This window comes from Coccinella septempunctata, chromosome 4 (assembly GCF_907165205.1).
Source record: "Coccinella septempunctata chromosome 4, icCocSept1.1, whole genome shotgun sequence".
In the NCBI taxonomy this organism is placed as follows: Eukaryota; Metazoa; Arthropoda; class Insecta; order Coleoptera; family Coccinellidae; genus Coccinella; species Coccinella septempunctata.
In genome coordinates, this window is record NC_058192.1 from 32,233,655 (window position 1) to 32,250,071 (window position 16,417).

Below are 16,417 nucleotides of genomic sequence, written 5' to 3' on the forward strand. Positions count from 1 at the left end.
GTGCTAGTTCTTGAATGTAAATATCAGGCTTTCTTGGATGTGTACAGCAGGAGCAGTCAAAAGACCATTCCTTCTGAAGACTCCCCTGCATGATTCCGTCCTCCTCATCCTCCAGATCATTCTGAAGGCTCTGTTCTTCATTTTCAGCACTCTATGTAGGTTGTATGAACTACCATAGAACATGATGCCATACCTGAACACTGCCTGGTATATTGTTCTTAGTGAGGTTATGTCCAGATATTTATTGACTCCCAAAGTGTAGCAGATGGTACCCAGTTGATTGCAAAGGTTGGAAATGTGCTCTCCCCAATCAAGGGTTACCTCAATAGTGAGGCCTAGGAAGCGACAAGATTTAGTCAGTTCTAATGTGGAGTTAGACAGTGAAATGCTGGTAGGCACTCGGGGACCGGAATGAGCTGTCCTGAATAGGATGGCACTTGTTTTTTCAGAATTCATGCACAAACCGTTTGCTTCAAACCACTGGCTAGCACGATTTAGAGTTAGAGTGTGAAATGGTAAACTCAACTCTAAATCGTGCTTGCCCAATACAGTGAAGTTTGTGTCATCTGCATAATTCACTGTCCTAACCATGGTTTCATCGAATATGGTACTTAGGTCATTTAAAAAAATGATGAAAATGATAGGGCCCAATATGCTACCCTGCGGAACTCTGTGAGTTCTTCTTCCGAAACTGTTGTTTTTCCGTTCTGAGAGATCACCACTCTCTGCCTGCGGTTTGCTAAATATGATTGAAACCAGTCTAGCTTGTTTATGCCATATGCAGAAAGTTTATGGAGAATAAGGTCGTGGGACAGAGTATCGAATGCCTTTGATAGATCCAGCATTAGACCCACTGTTATATTAGAATCCTCCAAGGCATTAAGGATTCCTGAAATGAACTCAAACACTCCTGTCTGAGTTGATCTACCTCTTACATAACCATGTTGTGTGGGTAAAAGGATCTTTTCTTTCACAAGGCATTCTACTAGTTGAGTGCAGATTGTTAGTTCCAGTATTTTAAACCAGAGAGATGGTACAAGCTATTCAAATTTTCGGGAAAATCCAATAATTAAACATAATCGATAATAAAACAGATGTTTCTGAGCAAAGGATTCCTCAAAATCATTGAGCAATCCGATTTAAGAAAAATATATAGAGCGTTCCATTTGAAATAACACAACAATGTCCAACATTCGGTTTAGCCGACGTTGTTCATTTCTGTGATATTGTAAAATTTGTAGCATTTTTTCTCATGATTCTGAAATGAAAATTTTCGGAATGGCTCATTGTCCTTGAATATTCATCACCATTTACATCTGAATATTTAGCTTGAGATGAAAGAAGTTCAACGGATGCATAGATACACACGATGAAATATAAACAGTCATAATTCCATTCGAGAGAGCCAAGATTGGTTTTCTTTCACGTGATTCTTTCCCCTACAGATGAATGCGATAAAAAATCGTTGAGATATGCCGCCTGGATTGCAATTATGGAGGAGATAGCGCGCTGCGCCTCTCTACAGTTAATTCATCCGTATACTTATATTCCGCCTGTCTACATCTGCTTTGAAAATACAACGTTGCCATTTTCGGAGGTGCTAACGAGCAAAGAGTCCCCCACAGCAATTCTTCGATATACAGCTCAGCACACTAGCGCCAGTGATATACACTCGAACTAAAAGATTGTTCAGTACTAAACAAATTAATTCAGATGCATAACATCCGCAGATAATTAAATCAACGAATGTTACGATCTAAATCGAACTAACAAACTACCATCGCTCGAAGTATTACCAGAATTTTCATTTCGCCGACAAGAGTAGATGCTGACCATGGTTTCGGTCTTATTTGACCTCGTCAGAGCAACAAAACTCAATTGTCAACGAAATGCTATGAATTGCCGGCTCCTTTTATTCCATATCAGTAGCGGGTATGGTGTATAAATACATCGTACCGACATCTGACAGAGAAACGGGAACCAACCCAATTCAATTTCCTAACTCTCAGAGCGAAGATAGCAGTATGCATCCATATGCTTTATTTCCATATTGCAGATATCGTATATTACGATAATTAAGCAAGGGAAAAAGCGCGGAAAGGTTCGGATCATGGCAGTAACCGATCTGCCGCGGACATGTAAAATAAGAAATGGATCACGCCTTCAACAGTAAGGCAGGTAAATAATAAACAAATTAATTCAGATGCATAACATCCGCAGATAATTAAATCAACGAATGTTACGATCTAAATCGAACTAACAAACTACCATCGCTCGAAGTATTACCAGAATTTTCATTTCGCCGACAAGAGTAGATGCTGACCATGGTTTCGGTCTTATTTGACCTCGTCAGAGCAACAAAACTCAATTGTCAACGAAATGCTATGAATTGCCGGCTCCTTTTATTCCATATCAGTAGCGGGTATGGTGTATAAATACATCGTACCGACATCTGACAGAGAAACGGGAACCAACCCAATTCAATTTCCTAACTCTCAGAGCGAAGATAGCAGTATGCATCCATATGCTTTATTCCCATATTGCAGATATCGTATATTACGATAATTAAGCAAGGGAAAAAGCGCGGAAAGGTTCGGATCATGGCAGTAACCGATCTGCCGCGGACATGTAAAATAAGAAATGGATCACGCCTTCAACAGTAAGGCAGGTAAATAATAAACAAATTAATTCAGATGCATAACATCCGCAGATAATTAAATCAACGAATGTTACGATCTAAATCGAACTAACAAACTACCATCGCTCGAAGTATTACCAGAATTTTCATTTCGCCGACAAGAGTAGATGCTGACCATGGTTTCGGTCTTATTTGACCTCGTCAGAGCAACAAAACTCAATTGTCAACGAAATGCTATGAATTGCCTTGCTTAATTATCGTAATATACGATATCTGCAATATGGGAATAAAGCATATGGATGCATACTGCTATCTTCGCTCTGAGAGTTAGGAAATTGAATTGGGTTGGTTCCCGTTTCTCTGTCAGATGTCGGTACGATGTATTTATATATACACCATACCCGCTACTGATATGGAATAAAAGGAGCCGGCAATTCATAGCATTTCGTTGACAATTGAGTTTTGTTGCTCTGACGAGGTCAAATAAGACCGAAACCATGGTCAGCATCTACTCTTGTCGGCGAAATGAAAATTCTGGTAATACTTCGAGCGATGGTAGTTTGTTAGTTCGATTTAGATCGTAACATTCGTTGATTTAATTATCTGCGGATGTTATGCATCTGAATTAATTTGTTTATTATTTACCTGCCTTACTGTTGAAGGCGTGATCCATTTCTTATTTTACATGTCCGCGGCAGATCGGTTACTGCCATGATCCGAACCTTTCCGCGCTTTTTCCCTTGCTTAATTATCGTAATATACGATATCTGCAATATGGGAATAAAGCATATGGATGCATACTGCTATCTTCGCTCTGAGAGTTAGGAAATTGAATTGGGTTGGTTCCCGTTTCTCTGTCAGATGTCGGTACGATGTATTTATACACCATACCCGCTACTGATATGGAATAAAAGGAGCCGGCAATTCATAGCATTTCGTTGACAATTGAGTTTTGTTGCTCTGACGAGGTCAAATAAGACCGAAACCATGGTCAGCATCTACTCTTGTCGGCGAAATGAAAATTCTGGTAATACTTCGAGCGATGGTAGTTTGTTAGTTCGATTTAGATCGTAACATTCGTTGATTTAATTATCTGCGGATGTTATGCATCTGAATTAATTTGTTTATTATTTACCTGCCTTACTGTTGAAGGCGTGATCCATTTCTTATTTTACATGTCCGCGGCAGATCGGTTACTGCCATGATCCGAACCTTTCCGCGCTTTTTCCCTTGCTTAATTATCGTAATATACGATATCTGCAATATGGGAATAAAGCATATGGATGCATACTGCTATCTTCGCTCTGAGAGTTAGGAAATTGAATTGGGTTGGTTCCCGTTTCTCTGTCAGATGTCGGTACGATGTATTTATACACCATACCCGCTACTGATATGGAATAAAAGGAGCCGGCAATTCATAGCATTTCGTTGACAATTGAGTTTTGTTGCTCTGACGAGGTCAAATAAGACCGAAACCATGGTCAGCATCTACTCTTGTCGGCGAAATGAAAATTCTGGTAATACTTCGAGCGATGGTAGTTTGTTAGTTCGATTTAGATCGTAACATTCGTTGATTTAATTATCTGCGGATGTTATGCATCTGAATTAATTTGTTTATTATTTACCTGCCTTACTGTTGAAGGCGTGATCCATTTCTTATTTTACATGTCCGCGGCAGATCGGTTACTGCCATGATCCGAACCTTTCCGCGCTTTTTCCCTTGCTTAATTATCGTAATATACGATATCTGCAATATGGGAATAAAGCATATGGATGCATACTGCTATCTTCGCTCTGAGAGTTAGGAAATTGAATTGGGTTGGTTCCCGTTTCTCTGTCAGATGTCGGTACGATGTATTTATACACCATACCCGCTACTGATATGGAATAAAAGGAGCCGGCAATTCATAGCATTTCGTTGACAATTGAGTTTTGTTGCTCTGACGAGGTCAAATAAGACCGAAACCATGGTCAGCATCTACTCTTGTCGGCGAAATGAAAATTCTGGTAATACTTCGAGCGATGGTAGTTTGTTAGTTCGATTTAGATCGTAACATTCGTTGATTTAATTATCTGCGGATGTTATGCATCTGAATTAATTTGTTTATTATTTACCTGCCTTACTGTTGAAGGCGTGATCCATTTCTTATTGTTCAGTACATAAACGGGGTGCGTTGTGACCTCAAAACGATTTTTTGATATGTTGGTCCCTGAAGCCTCCTGAATCTAACAAGCTAAAAAACAAGGCAAAACGTTGTCACCTCCGATTTCGGAGGTGACAGCGATATATATGAGGTGAGAGCGTTAAACGATTCACTATTTTGGAGGTGATATTAACACTTTATAACTATATATATATATATATATATATATATATATATATATATATATATATATATATATATATATATATATATATATATATATATATATATATATATATATATATATATATATATATATATATATATATATATATATATATATATATATATGTAATCTGACTAACGGGATTGTTGGAAATGAAAGGGCTGATTCTGAATACTACATTTATTCTTAGTCGACGTTTCGGATCTTTACAGATCCTTCATCAGGACTCTAAAAACAAAATTACGAAGTCACATTAACATTCATTGGTTGATTGAAATGGGCACACATTACCGAATAGTTGAGTTTCTCTGAAGCAGTTGGAAAGACGTACATCAAAAGGCACTCAAGAAGTTCTCCGAGATGAACAATGCATACCAATGAATGTTAATGTGACTTCGTAATTTTGTTTTTAGAGTCCTGATGAAGGATCTGTAAAGATCCGAAACGTCGACTAAGAATAAATGTAGTATTCAGAATCAGCCCTTTCATTTCCAACAATCCCGTTAGTCAGATTACATCATTATAGTTTGGAGTGAATTTTGATATTTATATATATATATATATATATATATATATATATATATATATATATATAGTTATAAAGTGTTAATATCACCTCCAAAATAGTGAATCGTTTATATATATATATATATATATATATATATATATATATATATATATATATATATATATATATATATATATATATATATATATATATATATATATATATATATATATATATATATAAGAAATATAGAAAAAAAATTGCCTCCCTACACACTTACCTCAATACTGATTCGCCACCTAATAAGGTTTATAAAGCTGTCCGCAGAATAGCATCCGAACTCCAGATTAAAGCTTGGACACCTGACTTTAGACAAAAGCTGGAGACCCTCTGCGACAAACTGAAACAGAGGGTAAAAGCATTAGGTAACCGTATGAAGCGATACAACGAAAGAACCAAGAGATACAAGAACAACCAACTGTATTATAAAAACCAAAAGCAGTTCTTCAGAGACCTAGAAAACGGTACTGCCACAGATGACAAACCACCGAAGGCAGAAGATATGCGCAAGTACTGGCAGGAAATTTGGGGTAAAGACAAACATCATGACGATGGAGCAGGATGGATAAGGGAAGCTGAAGCGGAAAGCACTAAGTATGACATGGAAGACATTCACATCACTAAATCCGATATTGAATATGTGCTGAAGAAAACCAACAACTGGGCAGCACCAGGACCAGACAAGATCCATAATTACTGGTTGAAATATTTCCCAAGCACCCACCAACCTTTGGCCACCCTATTCCAGAGAGCACTTCGTAACCCCTCAACTATCCCAAAATCCCTCACATTGGGTTGCACTCGGATGATACCGAAGGGCAACATAACAACGAACCCCAAAAATTTTCGCCCAATTACATGTTTACCGACCATTTACAAAATCCTAACTGGCACCATCACCATGCACATATGGAAACATGTGGGGAAACATCATATTTTGGCGCGTGAACAGGGTGGATGCTGTAAGGACGCGAAAGGCTGCAAAGAACTCCTTGCAATCGATCAGATCATCACCAAGCAGGCAAAATGTAAACTCCGGAACATATCAGTAGCCTGGATCGATTACAAAAAAGCATTTGACTCAGTGCCGCACTCTTGGCTGCTTAAAGTATTGCGATTGTATGGGATCTCGGAGACCATAATCAATCTGTTGGAACATCTAATGAAATCCTGGCGTACAAAGCTGGTAACTGAAACCAAGGATGGCATCAGCAGCTCAGAAGAAATAGCAATCAGATGCGGAATTTTCCAGGGAGACACACTGAGTCCGCTGTGGTTTTGCTTGGCATTGAACCTCCTCAGCAAGCTTCTAAACAAGACCAAATACGGATACGTTCTCAACAAAGTGAGGCACGTAAAGATTAACCACCAATTGTACATGGACGACCTGAAGCTTTACGCAGCCAACGAAGATCAGATGAGGAGACTACTGGAGATAGTGTCCTCCTTTAGCCAAACCATAGGAATGGAGATGGGTCTCGACAAGTGTGCGGTCCTGAATGTGAAGAGAGGCAAGATCGTGGAGGGCCCGGGGATCAGGCTGTGGAATGATCTGAAAATAGAATGCTTACAACCACAGGAAGCATATAAGTACCTTGGAATCCAACAAGCCCTTGATATAAAAACGACAGAAGTGAAGGAGACCCTCAAAGCAAAGTACTTTGCCAGAATCAGGAGCTTACTGAAGGCCAAATTGAACTCCAAAGCCCTTTTCACATCAATTAATATATGGGCCGTACCTTGTATAAGCTACTCGTTCGGGGTTGTGCGCTGGACAGCTGCGGAGTTACAGGCGATGGATATCCAGACCAGGAAGCTGCTCACTAGGTATGGCGTCCATCACCCCCATTCATCGGTGAGCAGACTCTACTTGAGCAGACATGAAGGAGGTAGGGGGCTTCAGAACATGCAGATAACACATAACAAAATAGTATTACAGATGAGAGACTATTTCCGAAAAAAACACCTACCTTTTTTCCAAACTGTATGTCAAGCAGATGAATCCTCGGTCTTACAGTTGGCTAGATCCTCCATAGATTTGAAAGAACAATCACTCGATCAACTCTCGGAGGAATGGCATAGCAAGGCACTCCATGGCAGATATCCTGGAAATTTGAAGTCGGATAACATCCTTAAATCAGAGTCGCTCACTTACCTTAAAGCAGGATATCTTTTTCCCGAGACTGAGGGGAGGATCGTGGCCATCCAGGATCAGGTGATGCCAACACGGGCCTATATAAAGAGAATAACGGGTCGCAATATACTTACCGACTCATGTAGAAAATGCGCCAAAGCCCTGGAGACAATCCAACATATCACGTCCTCTCGTCCGATACTTGCACCTAGAGATTATATAGAGCGTCACAATGCTATGGCAAGAATATACCATAGGGAAATCGCCAAGAAAGCAGGCCTCATACAGGACCATGGTAAAAGGCATACGTACCAACCACGTGACGTTCTGGAAAACGACAGGTTCAAGCTGTATTGGGACACGATTATGATCACAGACAGAGCGATTCCGCACAATCGCCCGGACATTGTACTATTTAACAAAACTGAGAGATCTGTCCACATAATCGACGTCACGGTACCGGCTGACGAGAATATTCCCCGATCTTACACAGAGAAGCTGACCAAGTACCATGATCTCGCATTCGAGCTTAAAGAGATCTATGGATTGGAGAAAACCACAATACTTCCGCTCATAATTTCGGTTAATGGATTGGTTGAGTCCCACCTCGTTGAAAATACGAAGCGCTTGCAATTGAACAGCAGCCTGATCAGCCAAGCCCAAAAAGAGGTTATATTGGCTACTACACGTATAGTCCGCAAATTCTTAACCAGCACCTGAGAACAACCTTGGCTTTGCGTAAGGCCCGGTTCTCTCAGGCACCAACCCCGCTAAAGGGTGATTGAAAAAAAAAAAATATATATATATATATATATATATATATATATATATATATATATATATATATATATATATATATATATATATATATATATATATATATATATATATATATATATATATATATATATATATATATATATATATATATATATATATATATATATATATATATATATACAAAAGTATGATCTTATATATATATATATATATATTAGACTGATTCAAAAAAATCGACTTTCTTTTTTTTCGAGAAACACACCCCTTATTATCTTCAGGGCACTGAAAAATGACGTCTGTGAAAATATTAGTCAAAAATCTTATTATTTAGAGGTCGCTCATCGAGGATTTCTATTTTCCCTACTAATAGCAGGGGAAAAAAATTTATTTCTAGTTGAAAAATTCCAGTTCGCAAACCAGTGGACGGATTTCATTGAGCGATATATTTTTATGTAGGGAGTTAGGTGCTCTACAAAAACTGCCACTTACAATTTTTCCATAAAACGGCTTTTCGAAAAGTTATTAGAGCTTGAAATTAAATTTTTGTCGAAGTATCTCTTTTTACTCGGATATCGGGGAGAAATTATTGGAATTTACTTTGAAAATCAGGAAATCTTTCTCGAAAGCTACAATTGATATGATTTTATTTAGATTTAAATCATTTATGACATCCCCAAATTGTCAACCTCAACAATTGTTAGGGTGTTAGTGTTTCATACTCTTCAGAATCAAATTATTTAGCATCTCTTATTTCTCATTCACTTGGGTCAGAAAGAATGATTGGTTTTGTGCCCTCTTTCAGATTAGTGTTTGATCTTAAACTCGGTACTTGTCTTCAGTTTCATCCATAATACAATTTTGTGTATTCATTATTTTTGCAAACCCAAAATGGCCGCATTCACAAAATTCTCGCTATATGATTTCATTGGAGAAGACATTATGTAGTGAAAGTAACATATAGATGATAGGATCATTCTGTTGTTAACAATTCAGCGGATCGAGTTATTGGTTTAATTGAAGAATGCAATAACTACTAAAAGAAGAATGAAGAATAAACAGTTACAGTTTCTTTTACAATTGATAAACGAACATCGTCATCGTTTTCCGGATTGCAACAAAAAAAATTGAAATTATCTGTTTAGAACATATTATGTATTATAGATGTTGAATATACCAACACCAATATTATTTTTCACAACCGAATAAATGCTTTCTATATGCGACTTATTTCTAATATCATTAGACCTACCAATCCCACAAATATCGAGACATTTGTTGAAAAATTGATAGTTCACTACCTATTTTGTGACAGCGGCTATTTTGGATTTATAAAAATAATGAATACACAAAATTGCATTATGACTGAAACTGAAGACAAGTATTGGGTTTAAGAACAAACACTAATCATTCTTTCTGACCCAAGTGAATGAGAAATAATAGATGCTGAATAATTTGATTCTGAAGAGTATAAATTTCTAACTCTCTAACAATTGTTGAGGTTGACTATTTTAGGATGTCATAAATTATTTGAATCTACATAGAATCATATTGATTGTATCTTTCCAGAACTATATTCTGATTCTCAAAGTAAATTCCAATAATTTCTCCCCAATATCCGAGTAAAAACAGCTACTTCGACAAAAATTTCATTTCAAGCTCTAATAACTTTTCGAAAAGCCGTTTTATGGAAAAATTATATGAGACAGTTTTTGTAGAGCACCTAACTCCCTACATAAAAATATATCGCTCAATGGAATCCGTCCATTGGTTTGCGAACTGGAATTTTTTAACTAGAAATACATTTTTTTCCCCTGCTATTAGTAGGGAAAATAGAAATCCTCGATGAGCGACCTCTAAATAATAAGATTTTTGACTAATATTTCCACAGACGTCATTTTTCAGTGCCCTGAAGATAATAAGGGGTGTGTTCCTCGAAAAAAAAGAAAGTCGATTTTTTTTGAATCAGTCTAATATATATATATATACACAAAAGTATGAATCTAAAAATATACAAACAAAAATTTCGGACCATGAAACAGCACAAATATTAACAATACCTATACAAAAAATATCTACAAAATATCAATATAAAAGAATTATGTCCAAGGAAAGAACTGATAACTTAGCAAAACGACTGGAATATGTAAACTGGAATGGTCTACATAAAATACCGAAACACGATATTAACAAGCAGTGGAATACCTTCTTGGATATGTTTATGAATGAATTTTAGAGTGCATGTCCGCTGAAGAGAATGCCTGTTATTAAGCCAAAGTGTGTTAGACCAGAGAACGAATGTATAAAAAACTGCAAGATGAAACTTGACATCCTACATCCATACAAAACAAAGAACTCTGCTTTCAATGAGGCCTATAAAGAAGTAAAGAATATGACAACCTTCTAAGAAATGAAAAACGGAAATTATTCAAGAAGCAAATTGTAGAGTCAGACAACAAAACTAAAAGTTTGTGGAACATAGTCAGAACTATCAAAGGCCAAGGTACAAGAACTTCCCCCATTTTAGAAAATCCTAAGGAGATGGCAGAGCGATTTAATTCTTATTTTTCAACATCGGCTAAAAACATATAATAATAAAACAAAAAATATCACAAGTTTCCTCCAATATTCCACCAAATCCTAATACATTTCGATTCGAAAAAGTAAATGAGAAGGAAATTCTAAGTATGATAGATCTGTTGAAAAATAAAAGCAGCTCTGGAATAGATGGTGTGCCAGTGAACGTGATCAAAAAATGTAAAGAACAACTTGCCCGTCCCTTGACATACCTGACCAATAACTCGCTGGAACTGGGTGAATTTCCTAAACAATTAAGACAAGCACTTGTGAAACCATTGTTCAAGAAGGGCTGTGAAGATGCATTAGAAAATTACAGGCCAATAAGCCTTCTTCCATCTTTCTCAAAAATATTTGAACTCGTGGTGAGCAAACAACTAATGGCTTTCCTTATTGATCAGGATACTCTGCCCTCCTCACAACATGGATTCATAAAAGGAAAATCTACCCAGACTGCAATATACGAGTTCATTAGGAAAACCTTGGGGGCCCTGGAGGGTTCGGAAATTGTGATGGCTGTCCTTCTTGATCTTTCGAAGGCTTTCGATACTCTCAACCACGAACACATACTGTAAAAGATGAATTCCTATGGAATAAGAGATATCCCACTTAAATGGCTCAGATCATATCTCTTTTCTCGAACACAACAAGTCTTAATCACCAACGAAGAAACCCAAGCCGTCTCAGATCCACTTCCAGTTGATTTGAGTGTACCACAAGGAAGCATTTTGGGTCCACTTATTTTCATTGTCTTCATTAATGATCTATTTGCTGAGACAGCCTCAATCACCGATTGCTCATTGAGAAATTATGCTGATGACACCAATATTTTATTGAAAGCAAAAACTCTTGGTGCTCTAAAATGCCTGATTGAATCTACCATCACAAAAGTAAATGAGTAAAATCAGTTATGTTTGAATACTCAGAAGACAAGTGTTGTAATGTTTCACACCAACCACGCAAATGTTGAAATTCCTCAGTGCATTGAGACAGTTGATTATAAGCTCCCCCTGGAAAAAAATTGTAACTTTTTGGGCTTGACCATAGATGAAAGTCTCAACTGGCGTGATAATGTCACCAACTTATTTGAAAAACTCAGTTCTATATGTTACTCCTTGGGTGTCCTGAGTAGATACCTTGACTCAACATCTATGAAGACAATCTATCAAGCGGTATTCGAATCGAAGATGAGATACGGTATCATTTTCTATGGGGCCTCTTCGGGAATGGAGGAGATCTTGAGATTCCAAAAGAGAGCTATTCGCATCATATACCGACTAGAATTCAGAGAAGCATGTAGAGGAAAATTCCATGAAAACAATTTACTAACAGCATTCGCCATTTAAATTCAGGAATGTCTGTTATTTGTCTATAAGAATAGAGACTACTTCGAAGGGAAAACCATTACCAAATACAACACAAGAACAACTGAATTGAAATACCCAAAACATAGGCTTACTTTAACTGAGAGGAATGCTGAGTACTGTTGCACAAAATTTTTCAATAAACTGCCACCCCAAATAAGAGCAGAGACGACATTGAACAGTTTCAAGAGGCTATATTTCCAGCTGCTACTGAAAATGGAGCGATATTCACTGAAAGAGTTTTTTCAATTTTAAATCAGTTTCCAAATTTTGACCCTGTTTCATTTCGAGTTACTTGTAAAGTTTCTCTATTTGAAATAAAGACTTTTCTATTCTATTCTATTCTATTCTATTCTAATTGTCGTTCCAATAATGTGGGTTAGTCATGAACTAACATAGGAGGTCCCAGAGAAGTCGAAATATCCAAGTGCAACTGTAGACTGGTTTCGGTCATCAGTACAGTATAGCACTGAACCTTCCGAAGAAGAAAACACAACTTTTTTTTTTACTTTGCAGTTGTTTTGATTTAAAGTTTTTAAGCTACGCTACTGGGCTATATATACAAGGGGATATATACAATGTTGACATTATATAGTTTTGGATACTAGTGCCTAACTAATGTTTCACCTAGTCTGAAAGTTTAAAAAGAGCATGCTTACATAAGTTTTAAATGAGTGCGTAGTTTTTTGCTAAGGCATATCGAGTGTGCGAAGAAAACACAAACTAGTGCTCAGATGGGTTAAATAAAAAAGGCAGTGAAATTCACATAATTAAATGTTGAATTAATCTGTTTTATTCTCCGAAGAAAATAATTTTTAAGCTGGGAGGTCTTTTCTAATTTTATTATGGTTGAAAAATTTCTTTTTTCCTTTCTTGAAAGTTTATTTCTTAACGTTCTTAAGTTCTTTTATTTTAGTTTCACTGGATTTGTTCGAAATGGTTCGAATGGTTTTAGTCATCTTACTCCAAATCAGATTTGCGTAAGTCATGAGGGATGATTGAGAATTTTTCATTCCCATTTGATGAAACTTTTTGTAGTCTTCGATTTTCGAAGTTCCTGTGATAGTTGGGCATCTTTTTACTGGTTTCGCTTGGGTTGGCGGTAGTTCCAAGGGGTTGTTGTGAATCGTTTCCATGGATTCTACATCTTTGAGAATACCAAATTTATTGGTCAATTCAGTTGGTTTCGGTTCTGTTGGGATTGGTCTACGGCACGTCTTCTTGGGAGATATGAATTCTAGATCTGCTTCATGGATGCTGATCCATCTTTTTAAATTTATCGATGGACTTGGTGAGCGAAATCCCTTTTGCCCTTGATTGAGGTTTTCACTAATTCGTGTTTTGCCGCGATTTTTAAGAGACTATCAGTTAATAAGTACGATTCCGGAGTATTCACACGGGCGTGTTCACACTTCGGCGTCTGAACGTTAAATCCAACTGAATCTTCCGATGGAGGATGGTAGTCTTAGCGATCTCGTTCCTCCGTTCGGAAGAGTCAGTGCTAAACTGTAACTGTACTGACGAGGGAAAATGATCCCGAAACCGGTCCACAGTTGCACTTGGTTATTTCGACTTCTCTGAGACCTCCTATATTAGTTCATCACTAACCCACATTACTGGAACGACAATTCATCCGGAGTTGTTGTTTCCATTAATATGGGTGTACCTCAGATGAGTATTTTGGGGCCCCCACTTTTTATTCAATATATAAATTTTTTGCCTTCAGCACATTGGTTAATATTCTTATGTTTGTGGATGACGCAAATGCACTTATTAAAAAGGAAGACATAAAATACTGCATTAGCAAACGCAGATAGTTTTTGATCTTATCATCAGCAATTTGTGTAGTCGAAACGGGCTCCTTCTCAATGTGGATAAAACTGAGTGCATTATGTTCAGGACTAATAGATCTATGGAAAATTTTCCAGAAAATATCCATTTCAATAATACTCGTTGAAATAGCACAATCCACCAAATTCTTGGGAGTTCATGTCGATAATAAATTGAATTGGTCCGAACATATACATCAATTGAGTAAAAAACTAAATAGTGCTCTGTATATGATAAGGGTGTTATCCCGACGTGTAGACAGGCAACTTTTAAGATCCATCTATTTCTCAAGTTTAGATTCCATACTTAGGTATGGAATAGTGATTTGGGGTAATGGTTCTGATGGCTGTAAATTATTTGTTATTCAAAAATACGCTTTAAGATCTATGCTTGGACTGAAATTTAGAGAAACTTACAGAGGACATTTCAGACAGAATGGAATTCTCACTTTTTATGGACTATACGTTCTGGAAAGCATACTTTTTATGAAAAAAAATCCACATTATTTTGAGGATTTAAAAAATCATAATAACACAAGACGTACTGTACCCTTTTTCTTTCCAAACATAATACATAAAAGGACACTAACTGAAAAAAATACTAAGCATATGTGTATAAAATTCTATAATACTGTACCTCAGAATATTTTGAATATGGTGAATTTCGCCAAATTCAAAAAAGAACTCACAAATTTAATTATAGATATCGAACCTTACTCGATTTCAGAATTTTTAAACTATTCCTATGTGAACACTATAGTATAATTTGTTTTTGTTTTCTATTGTTGACGGTATCTCTTTTTTTTGTATATTTGTGTTGAAAATTCTGAGAATAAAGTTGTTGTTATTGTTGTTATTGTTATTTAAGAAAACACCTGAACTTCTATAAAATGCAGAATTATAGGATCTCAGCAAACGTCCTTTAGGTTATCTAAATCTGTGCTTATAGAGTGAACAATAATCGCCTCTCGCAAGAATAGAACACCACTGATGCAGAAATGATCGAAATATTTGTCATCTAAAATCTCTACAGTAAGATTCTCAGGTAGTGATTCGAGCAACTATGCCTGCCAACTGTACCTATAAATCTGTAATGAGTGTGATGGCATTTGCCACGGGGCAGAAAGGGTTAGGTTAACCGATCACAGAAGTGATACATCTACGCCGTCAACTTCAGTTAACGGACTCTATGGTCGCTATTTGACAAGCAGCCATCCCGAAGAGACAGAGAGAGTGAGGACGCACTGCAGTTTGATCAAGGTACCAACAGCTCAGTGGCGGCTGGTCTGTGAGGGCTATAGGGCTACAGCCCCCCATACAAGAAATCAACCCTTTTATGTGATTTACCTTCCCATACGATTTTAAATGAAAATATTACATTCCACGGTTATTTATATAATAATTTATTAATGTATGACTTTCATGCGACTCCTTCAGTTTTGTTTATTTCAATCATAAGGGAGGATCTGTGGGTTAAGATAATGATTGGATCCACTAGAATTTTTCTGTGCTGCGTCTACCTGCCTCCTGGAGATTCTGGTGTCAGTGCTGGTTTTTCTTCAAAGTTAACTGCCCTAAAGAATAATATAGAACGTGATGTGGTTGTTGTGTGCGGAGATTTTAATTGTTCTTCCATTAGGTGGATAGGCAATCCAGATGCCAACGATTCATACTTTGAACCAAATAATGTAGAGGCAAAATATTCTGATCTCATAGATGCACTCTCAGTATGTGAGCTGATGCAGTTCAATAGTGTCAACAACACTAATGGTAGAATCTTGGACTTGGTCTTGTGTAATCAGTTTCTTTTGTCTCAGGTTACTCCATGTAACAGTCCATTGGTGGGAGAAGACAAGCACCATCCTTCATTAGAGTTTATGCTACAATTAAATATTAAATATCTTTCCAAATCAAGTACTTGTATTTATCATTTCAAAAAAGGCAATTACGATAGCATAAACAATAAATTGTCTTCCGTACCGTGGCCTGAATTGCTTTGTAGTGGAGACGTTGATTCTGATCTAGACATATTTTATGGTATACTTGATGGTATTATTGAGGACTTCGTTCCAAAGAAGTACATTAATTCTAGGTTTCCCTCATATTTTTCTAAACACACCATAAAGTTAGTGAAGAAAAAGAATAAAATCCATAAAAAAT

The 16,417-nt window shown here is 36.9% G+C and overlaps 1 protein-coding gene and 1 long non-coding RNA gene across 2 annotated transcripts in view; one reads left to right on the forward strand and one right to left on the reverse strand.

Annotated features, from left to right (window-relative positions):
* LOC123311362 overlaps window positions 1-16,417 on the forward strand; it is a 1,278,848-nt gene that overhangs the window by 1,162,701 nt on the left and 99,730 nt on the right. The gene's annotated exons all lie outside the window — the stretch shown is intronic.
* LOC123311385 lies at window positions 5,174-5,383 on the reverse strand. The gene is made up of 2 exons (XR_006537483.1): window positions 5,300-5,383; window positions 5,174-5,236 (listed from the first exon to the last, which is right to left on the reverse strand). It is a non-coding gene; the product is annotated as an uncharacterized LOC123311385 (long non-coding RNA).